This window comes from Octodon degus, unplaced genomic scaffold (assembly GCF_000260255.1).
Source record: "Octodon degus isolate 3935 unplaced genomic scaffold, OctDeg1.0 scaffold00240, whole genome shotgun sequence".
Lineage (NCBI taxonomy): Eukaryota > Metazoa > Chordata > Mammalia > Rodentia > Octodontidae > Octodon > Octodon degus.
In genome coordinates this window covers 2,659,869-2,669,863 of record NW_004524816.1, presented here as the reverse complement: position 1 = coordinate 2,669,863, position 9,995 = coordinate 2,659,869, and the positions used below count along the sequence as shown (strand labels likewise).

At 44.0% G+C, this 9,995-nt stretch overlaps 1 protein-coding gene across 1 annotated transcript in view; it reads right to left on the bottom strand.

The window, feature by feature from the left end:
• The window catches only part of Cdk1 (cyclin dependent kinase 1), a 15,352-nt gene extending 15,183 nt beyond the window's left edge, over positions 1-169 (bottom strand). The window contains exon 1 of the mRNA XM_004645880.2: positions 99-169. The gene's annotated coding sequence lies outside the window, so the exon portion shown is untranslated. The remainder of the gene's footprint in view (positions 1-98) is intronic.
• Positions 170-9,995: the final 9,826 nt, after the last annotated feature.

The following is a 9,995-nucleotide window of genomic DNA, read 5'->3' as shown; positions in this document are numbered from 1 at the left end:
CGCCGCCCACCCAAGCCGGCAGCCCCCGCGCCCCCGGCCACCCGCTCCTCGGCGCTCGCCGAGCGGACCCCACACGACGGCCCCGAGCCCACCCGTACCCGGGAGTCGCCCCGCGGCGGCCGAGGCGGCAGGTACCTCGCCTGGGTCTCTCCTCACAGGACCCCCGGCGTCGGCTCGGAAGTCAAGTTCAAGCAGTTTCAAACTCACCGCGCTAAAGGAGCTCGGAGCCACCAATCGGGGAATCCGTAGACTTTCAAAGGAGCCAATCAGATACGCCTGGGCGGGGCTTCCCCTGTCGGCAGAGCGCGAAAGGCTGTGGAAACGGCGGCTGGAGAAAAAGCAGGAGGGCGGGCGCCGACAGAATCTGCGGCCTCCTACTTCACGAGACCGTCGTCCTACTGTTTCTAGTCTACTGATCGCTTTAAAAAAAAAAATTCTGGCCACTAGCGGCTCAATTAAAACTTAATGCCAGTAGCTCATCATAAAAGTGATATTGCACTTACACCGAGATTGTTTCTTTATTTTTAATGCTTAAGGAATATATTTGAGGCAGCTTAATAAGGTATAGAAAGGATTCAAAGGAAAAATGACATTCTCAAAAATATAAAGAAACATTTCCAATTATATAGATGCAATTAAACATAGATATAGCTGTGCTTTCTTTTTACTTTATGTATTTTAAATTTTTACTTATAAAAAAATTAAAATAGTTTAAATTTAAAACGTTTTCACATCTGAAATTTTTAAGTTTTCCAGAAAGGTTCCTTAAAACACAAAAATTCAGCTGGGTACAATGATACACACCTGTAATCCAGCTACTCAGGAGGCTGAGGTAGGAGGATCACAAGTTCAAGGTCAGGCTGAGCAACTTACTGACACCCTGCTTAAAAATAAAAACAATTAAAAAAAAAAAAGGGGGGAATAGAGGACTAGAGATATAGCTTAGTTCACTGGTAAAGCTCTCCTGGGTTCAACCCCCATTACCACAAAGGACAGAGACAGAGAAAGAGAAAGAGACACGCAGAGAGGTGTAAATTATGCTTTAAATCATCTTTAAATAATCCAGGGGGCCTGGCCTTAGCTCAGTCCTTTAAGTGGCTGCTTCCACAAAGCTGTCAGCCTCAGGTTGCTGGAGTTCGAACCTCACAACTCTCCCGCTGGCCAAAAGTGCCCTGAAGGCATGCGAGGAACAAAAATAAATAAATAAATAAATAAATAATCCAGTGTCGACAGTTCTCTCTTCAGTGTCCTCTATGGCACTCTAAGAATGATTTCTGCACTTTGACATCATTGTGAAATCTTTAAGAAAAAAAGCAGTTGGGGTAATAAGAACCCGCTTAGTATGAATTCCTCTTTGTACTGAATTTAGGTAGCACAGGAACAGAGTGACAGCCACACCCTCTGCAAAGCCACAGAAGACCCTGGTTGGGATAAAGAATGGAACTGGTTCACTGGACCCATTTAAATGGTTAGTGCCTTTCTGCACCCCGAGTCACCTTTGTCTTCTGGCCCTGGATGAATACTTAGCCTTGACAAATTTTGTTCCTACATGACAGCAGCAGCAGGTTTGAGATTCATGAGGGTGGTGGTAGTCTAAGACTCCCTGCCTGATGGACCTTTCTTTCTCACCCTGCGGGCCAGTCCAGCTGTTCTGCCGAGCGACACTCCCAGCCCCCTATTAACTTTTAGAACTCAAAATTCACTTTTTAAATGAAAACTGACTGCTCCAGAGAAATGCTGTAGGGAATGTATGGTCTTCTCTGTTAACTAGGGACACTGATTTCAAAGAATGTATAGATAAGTAGACAGACAGACTAACAGACAGACAGACAGACATAGATAGGTATATATGTAGATATAAATATCTTTCTGAAAAGCTTAAGGAAACAGCCTTCCGCCACAACAACCATTGAAGAGTAGCCATGGCCCTCCGCTATCCCATGGCTGTGGGCCTCAACAAGGGCTACAAGTTGACCAAGAATGTGAGCAAACCAGGCATCGTGGACGCCTCACCAAACACCAAGTTCATGTGGGACATGATCCGGGAGGTGTGCAGCTTCGCTCCCGATGAGCGGTGCGCCAAGGAGCTGCTCAAGGTCTCCAAGGACAAGCGCACCCCCAAGTTCACCAAGGAAAGGGTGGGGATGCACATCCGCACCAAGAGGAAGCATGAGGAGCTGAGCAACATGCTGGCCGCCATGAGGAAGGCAGCTGCCAACAAGGACTGAGCCCCTCGGGAATAAAGCTTTGCAGAAAAAAAAAAAAGGAAACAAATTCAAGTAAAGACAGCAAGTAATACATTATATCCATTTTACATTCAATATAAAGCAGATCACATTTTTCACAGCAGCAGTGCTAGGTGTTTCAATTTAACTGGGCTATCTTTCTAAATTTATGCTACCATAAATTTATGCTATCATACTAATGACTAATTTAACTCCACTTTAGGCCAATTTCTGTTTAGTGTCTCGAGACCCTATAGTAAGCTGAGATGCCCCTATTCGTCATCTGGAGGCTTCTGTGATCTAAATGTGTACGTTTCTTCAGAAGTCCTACATTGGAGCCAAATCCCCAAGGTGATGGCACTGAGTGGCAGTTTTAGAAAGTTTTAGAGCTCCTGCTCATGACTGGGCTAAGGTCTATATAAGCCTGGCTTCCCCTTCCTCCCCCTCTGCAATGTGACAGCGCTCTGTCCCTCCCTTTGCCCACTTCTCACCAGAGCCTGCAGCAAGAACGCACTACTTGGAAACCAGGAGCAGCCCTCCTTGTGCTGACAAGTTGTTCATGGACTTCCCATCCTCCAGAACTATTCTGGTTCTGGAATTATTAGAATTTTTGTTCAGCATAAATTTCAATCTAAGGTATTTTATTATAGCACCAGGAGCAGACTATAAAAATAAGGAGTTGGGCTGGGGAGATAGCTCAGCGGCATAAACCACTGCCTGGCAAGCACAAGGTCCCGAGTTTGATCCCTGGTATAACAAAAAATAAAAATAAATAAATAAAATAAAAAGTCATAAAATTTTAAGTTTTAAAGGTTGAAAATTACATAAAATTACGAAGTCCATAAAATATTTGCATAAATTCCCTGACGTGCATATAATATCTCTTCTACTTTTTGTGCTGTCTTTGGAGTCATATCTTCATTTCTTATCCACCCACCTGACAAAACTCTGCAATCTTCGTTTCTCAATGAAACACAGCTTTGCAATATTTTCCACAGACAAAAAGGACAACTTTACCCGCTTCTCTTTTACATGGTTAATCCAAGTTGTTCTTTGTTTTTGAATGATCATTTCACAAAAGTTACTTTGCCTCCCAGGGTCATTGTTGTTTGCCTTTTAAATTTGAGAATGCCTTTCAAATGTGAGAAAACTGCATTTGTTTCAAATGTGCGCTGTTTGAGCTATAAGACAAGCTATTCCTACACAGGAATTATGGGTCTAAATAGTTCAGATTCCTGGAATTGTTTTAAACTTTTGTAATTGTCTGCGCTGCCTTCCTGAGCATACATCTGTCACTAGGGGAGTTCAGTTTGTGCGGAGTGTTTTGGCTTGGATCTGGAGTAGTGTGCCCCAAAGCCCTAGTGCTAAAGCTGTGCCTGAGAACGGCCCCGTTGGAAGGTGGAGAAACCTTTAAGAGATGGAGCTGCGGGTGTGCCGGCCTGCGTGCGTGCGTGCATGCGTGTGCGAGTGCGCACGCGCACTTTAAATACTCCCGTGTCAAAAGTTCTCTCTTCAGTGTCCTCCGTGGTTCTCTAAGCATGGTGGCGGTGGTGTGTCTTTCAGTCAGTAAGAAGACTAGGAGGCAGTTGTGGGAGCCTAGTCCCTTCTGTTTCACATCCCGGCCTGAGCAACTCTGCCCTGCCACACGCCCACCTCTGTGATATGCTGCCTACCAAAGCCTAAAAATAGCAGAACCAACCAACCATGGACCCAACCTCCAAAATAAACTTTTCCTCCTTCTACAGTTGATTAGCTCAGATGTTTTGTCACAGTGAGGGAAAATTGATTAGCGTAGGGTAACAGTAACAACCAGAATCATTCTCCTTTTAATGTTATCCATCCGATCACTGACCATATATGGTTTCACTTCCAGATGTCAGGAAAGTCAGCAGAACAGGAGAAAGGAATATTCTTTCCTGCAAGCCATGCCTGTGTTGCAACTACTGGCAATGATTTGAAAGTACTTTGGATACTGGAGACCACTAATTCAAAATTAAATACATGTCCTAATCCTTTCAGGCTGCTAGAACAACACACTCTAGTGGCTTGGAAACAATAGGGATTTCTTCCTCAGGAAGAACTCATCTCCTAATACTCATCTTGGGGTAAGGATTTTACCATAATTTGGAGGGAATATACACTTTTGGACCATAGCAATGTATCTTAACTTGCCCCATGATGAATCCCAAAATGCTCAAGGTCATACCAGCCAAGGACAGGGGACAAGAGTGAACTATTATCTAAAGTGGAAGGGCCAGGAATATAGCTCAGCAGCATAGCACCTGCCTGGCAAGCATGAGGGCCTGAGCTCAGTTCCCCATACATGCATACATAAATATAAAATGGAAGGACCTTTTTAATCATGTTTAAAATATTCGTGCACATTTTGTAAACATACGTGAGCAGGTGAGCATAGCACTAAGGATCTTAGGCTGTTGTCTGCTGCTATCACAGATTACCTGAAACTGGAAATTTTACAGAGTAAAAGTTTACTGAGCTCATGGTTCTGGAGGTTGGGGCCCAGGAAGAGCCCTGCACAAAGACAGAGCCCTGCACTTATGCTTCATTACACTCACTGTGTCTGTCACCCTTACATGTGCAGCAATTTTATAGCTATTTGGAGCAAGTAGAAATGGCAAGATCTGTTGAAATTATCAGTGCACTTGTTATAATTAAGGTGCTGAGATTTTAAAAAATTATTTTTATAGATTCTGGGTGTCCTTTAAATCTTATCACAATAATGCTTATGCCTAAAGTGGGCTTTTCTGCCAGAACTAAAACTATGTAGTGAGAAATAACTTTGAAGCCTTTGTATCTATAAAGCCAGCCCAGCAGCTGGTTATGAATAGCTCTCTCATCAGCAAGTTAAGAAATTAATATAAAGGCGCATTTTCAAATGGTGCCAAATAATGAAGTCATAATTTAATTCAATAAACTGTCTCCTGGTGTGATATCCTGAGATTTCACATTATGAAATATTCTACTTCTTTTTTAATGTTTACTGCATCTGAACGATCTTTAAGGTGAAATTATGGTGACAGCCTCTCCTTGCCACAGTGAGGACAGTCAGCCACTGCATAGCGGTCTTGTGCATATCAGCATCTGGTTGTATGTGCTGTGCATTGTGGTACACCAGAGATGTGTGCTGCAGCACGACACACAAGCTGTAAATCATGAAAAGACAGAAAATTAATCCGTGGCCATTGCACTCATCAAATACTGAGGGCCTCGGGTTTGTCTGACAAAGATATGAGATGAAGGACTGGCTGCCCTCCGTGGAGCTGGGACAAAGAATGGAGATGGGAAGTGCAATGATCGATTATGCTTCTGTCGTGCTGGTTGATCTCCTTCGGCTGGCCTTTCAGAACCTGATGCTGAAGACACAGAGGGAGGAGCTGGCATCTCCAGGTGGGGCACAGAGGGTGGTGGCATCTGCTGCTTCCACAGCCTTTGACGGCTTCTGAGCCTCCACCACGGCACAGAACATTGATAATAAGAGTATGTACAAGAGCAGGAGGCAAAGCTGCCTTCACGAGTCACGGATCTGAGTAGATGTCACACGGGCTGCACCGCTTTATGATTAAAAATAAAAACAAATGGAGGCCAGGCATGATTGCACATGCTTGTAATCTTGACACTCAGGGAGGATGATCATGAGAATAGAAAATGAGGGCCCAGCTTGGGCAATTTAAGGCCCGAATAAACTCGGCACAATGTCAAAGATATCTGGCTTCTTTGGAACGTATGAGGAGTTTGTTGAAGCTGAGCAAAAGGTAGACTGGAAATAATTCTTGAGATGTGAGCACAGTTTTATCAGGTAGAAACGAAAAAGGAAACGTGTGATGGGCAGGGGACCAGGTGTGTTTCCTGCGAGGTAAAAAGAGGAAACCCTGGGGTAGGTCCGGACAACAGCAGCAGTCCCACTGGCTGCAGCGCCAGGCTGTACAGGGAGTAATGGAATGGATGCGCGGGGAAAAGGAGTTGGATTCCTTTTCTAAAGAGCATGGTAAGTCACTTCAGGGTAGCGGGCCAGCAGCACCTCAAGCCGCCTGCGAGAACTGAGGGTTCTCTTCCTTTGAGCGGGGGCTGATGGGATTCAGCTTCCCCTTGTGCAGGGAGCACAGATGCGGCTTAAACGGCAGTTCATCTAGGAGCTCCTCTCTCTTCTTCCCTCTACCCCATCCCTCTCCCTTTCTCTGTTTCTTTTCTTTAAAACATGCGTGTCCAATTTATTTCACTTAAAAGTATGTCCCCCATGTGCATCCATTTACCTAAACACGTTTCAAGTTTATCCTACTTTTCAGTGTAGTATTCCACTGCACATAAATCTAAATTTTGTCATTCAGCTCTGTCTCTTCCCCTGCCTCTGTCTGCCTCTGTCTCTGTCCCTGTGTCTCCCTGCTGCTAACTTTCTCTGCCTCAAGTCTCTCTGCCCTCTGTGTCTCTCCGTGTCTCTCCGTCTCTGTCTGTCTCCTTTTCTGTAACCCAGAGAATAGCGTAACCTTCACACCACTAGAGGGCAGCAGAGACAAATTGGAAGCATGGTGCTGCAGTCTTCTCTCCGAGCTGTAAGCCAAGTGTTTGTCTATCTCTTGTAATGACTGTCAGCTTCCTTCAGTTGTTCCATAGCTAAGAAAAGTAAGACAAGTATATTTAGTAAGTTTAACTCTAGATAATACAGTAAATTATAGCTATTTTTGGAAGACAATAAACCAGAACAGAAAACTAGATTATATTTAGCTTTTATACAATAACTCATACCTCACTGTGGCCTTGAATCGAACTTTTTCCCCAGCAGATCGAACCCAAGGACACTGAGCTACAGCCACGGCCAATTTTCATTGTTTATTTCGAGACAGAATCTCACTAGTTGTCCCAGACTGGCATCGCATTTATAATCCTCTTGCTCATCACTTTGAACAGCTGAGGTTACAGACATGGTACTACAAACTCTGCTTTTAAATTGAATCAGAAGTGTTACCTCTAAACCAATTGTTGATTATAGTGAAAAAATGAAGAAGAAATACAGATTGGTAAAAGTTCATTATTATGTATAGTGTTCATTAGGTAATTATGATAAAACAGCTTTTTTTAATGCTTATGGACATATAACATCTGAAATATATATATAAATATATATTATGTTTATGTATATATATAAACACACCATTTTGGAAAGCAATATAGCAATAAAGAGCTATGACATTTATGATGTTTTACTTGTATGACCTTGATATTGTCTCTATTATTAATTAATTTATTTTTTTATTTTTTATTTTATTTTTATTTTTTTTATTTTTTATTTTTTTTATATTTATTTATTTTTATTTATTACATTTATTTATTGTGTGTGTGTGTGGCCAGCTCAGCCCACCAGGGGGCGGGTCTGGCTGGCATGTGGTGCTGGGGATCGAACCGCGGTCCCTGTGCTTTGCCAAGCTTGTTTCAAGTAGGTGCTTTAGACCACTGAGCCATCTCTCCAGCCCTAATTTATTTTTTTAAAAAAAATATTTATTTTATTTATTTATTGGGGGGGCAGCTCAGCCCCCCAGGGGGCGGGGCTGGCTGGCATGTGGTGCTGGGGGATTGAACCCCAGTCCCTGTGCTTTGCTAAGCTTGTTCTAAGTAGGTGCTTTAGACCACTGAGCCATCTCACCAGCCCTCTATTATTAAATTATCATAAGGAAATAATTCTATATGGATAAAACCCATATACCTGAAAAGGTTCATTACAACATTTTTTGTGCTAATAAAAATTTATAACTAAGACACCTGAGAAATGGCTAAATGTTAAATTACTGGACTTCCTCTCCAAATATGGCACACACAGAACACACACTGTGACTTAAAACTCATTAAGACATGAAAGGAAACAGACGCAAAACTGCTACATGAATTGTACTCAGGGAGCCCCTGAGAACGTATGCTCCTCCTCTGACCAGGGTCTTGCAGGATTTGGCTTCCAGCAGTCCAGGGGGATAGATGCCAGTTGAAAGGCAATCGATCTCAGAGTTCCCCTCTCTCTTCTTCCCTCCCTCTATCCTCCCTACCTCGCCCCTTCTCCTCTTCCTTCTCTTTTTCTCCTCTTTCTTGATGAGATGCACAGCCATTTAATAACACTTTTTACAACTATTTTCATATTGTTTTTATAATTACCACACAAATATGCTAGTTATAATTTACTTATAATTTTAACTAGCACTTTTAAATCTTTTACAGTCCCTACATAGCAATACTTTACGTGTTATCAGAATAAATTTAAATTATTAAAAGGAATGAAAGAAGGGAGAAAAGAAGGGAAGAAGGAAGGAAGGGAAGAAAGAAGGAAGGAAGGGAAGGAGGGCGGGAGGGAGAGGGAAGAAAAGAAGAGAGGAAGGAAAAAATGTAGGAAGGAAGTAGGGAGAAAGAAGGGGGAAGAAAGAAGGAAGAAGAGAGAGGGGGAGAAAGAAAGGAAGGGAGGAAAGAAGGGGGATGGAGGGAGTGAGGAAGGAAGAAAGAGAGAAAAGAACGGAGGAAGGAAGGAAGGAAGGAAGGAAGGAAGGAAGGAAGGAAGGAAGGAAAACAGGCTAAAGTGAAACTTGAGAATTCGTCTGCCGTTGCACCTTTGTTGCATAGAGTGCATCTGGGGTGCCCCCCGAGGGCCTCCATGCTTAAGGTTCGCGCCCCTAACTTGTGCTATTGGGATGTGCGGGAGTCTCTGGGACTGGGGCCTAGCGGGAGGTCGGCTAGGTCCGCTAATGACTGGGGCTGCGTCCTGGAAGGCTCCTCCTCCCTCCCAGGCCTGGCCTGCCCTCTCCTGTCCCTGGTTCTCCCTCGTCCCGCTGACCAGCTGAGCAGCTGTGCCGTCCTGCGTGTCCCCCACGCTGTGCTGCCCAGTGCAGGTCCAAAGGCCACAATGCCAGCGGCCCACGGACTGGAACCTGTGAGCCGAGCTGAACCGAACCTTTCCTCCTTGTAAGGTGACCTTCTTAGGTAGAGGTCACTGTAATGAAAATACGAATGATTCACCTACCACTGAAGCATCTCTGCAGTGAAGCTGTGATATTTTAAAAGATTTGTAAATACCTTCCTCAATAGTTTAGGGGAAACAGTTCAGAGATGACAGCAAGCTGAAATGCCAGTAGTCTGAGATAGTACTCCAACAGCTCGGCCTAAATATCAGCCGACATGTCCAAGGGTAAAAGGCGAAGCTTTATAAATTCTTTCACTCACGCAAATGTCTACATTGAACATTCTCTCCCATCTTTAAAAACATAACAGGGGCTGGTGAGATAGCTCAGTGGTCTAAAGCACCTGCTTAGGCAAGTTCGCAGGGACCGGGTTCAATCCCCAGCACCATGTAACCCTGCCCTCAGGGTGGGCTGAGCCGGCCACGGGAAAAAAAAAAGTGCCAACGTGTAAAATGAATTCATCCTTCTGTCAGTGATGCCTGCAGGCCTGCAGAGGCCTTAGTCACACAATTATAGCAAAAAAAGGTGGATTGGCATCTTAGAGATCATCTTATGAAAAACGAAAAGAACGTGGAAGTGGAGTGTCTACATTTCTTCTATTTTATAGCTATGTACTTATTTATTAAATGGATAAACAAGAGCCAGCCAAATAGCTCAGTGGATTAAGAGGTCCGCCCCCAGGGTTCGCTCAGACTGCGAATGAGACTGGGCGTGGTGACACACACGCCTGTAATTCCAGCTCTTGGGAGGCTGTAAACAGGCAGGTCACTGAATACGATCTAATAATGAGACCCTGAACACGAACACCCTGTAGACCCTT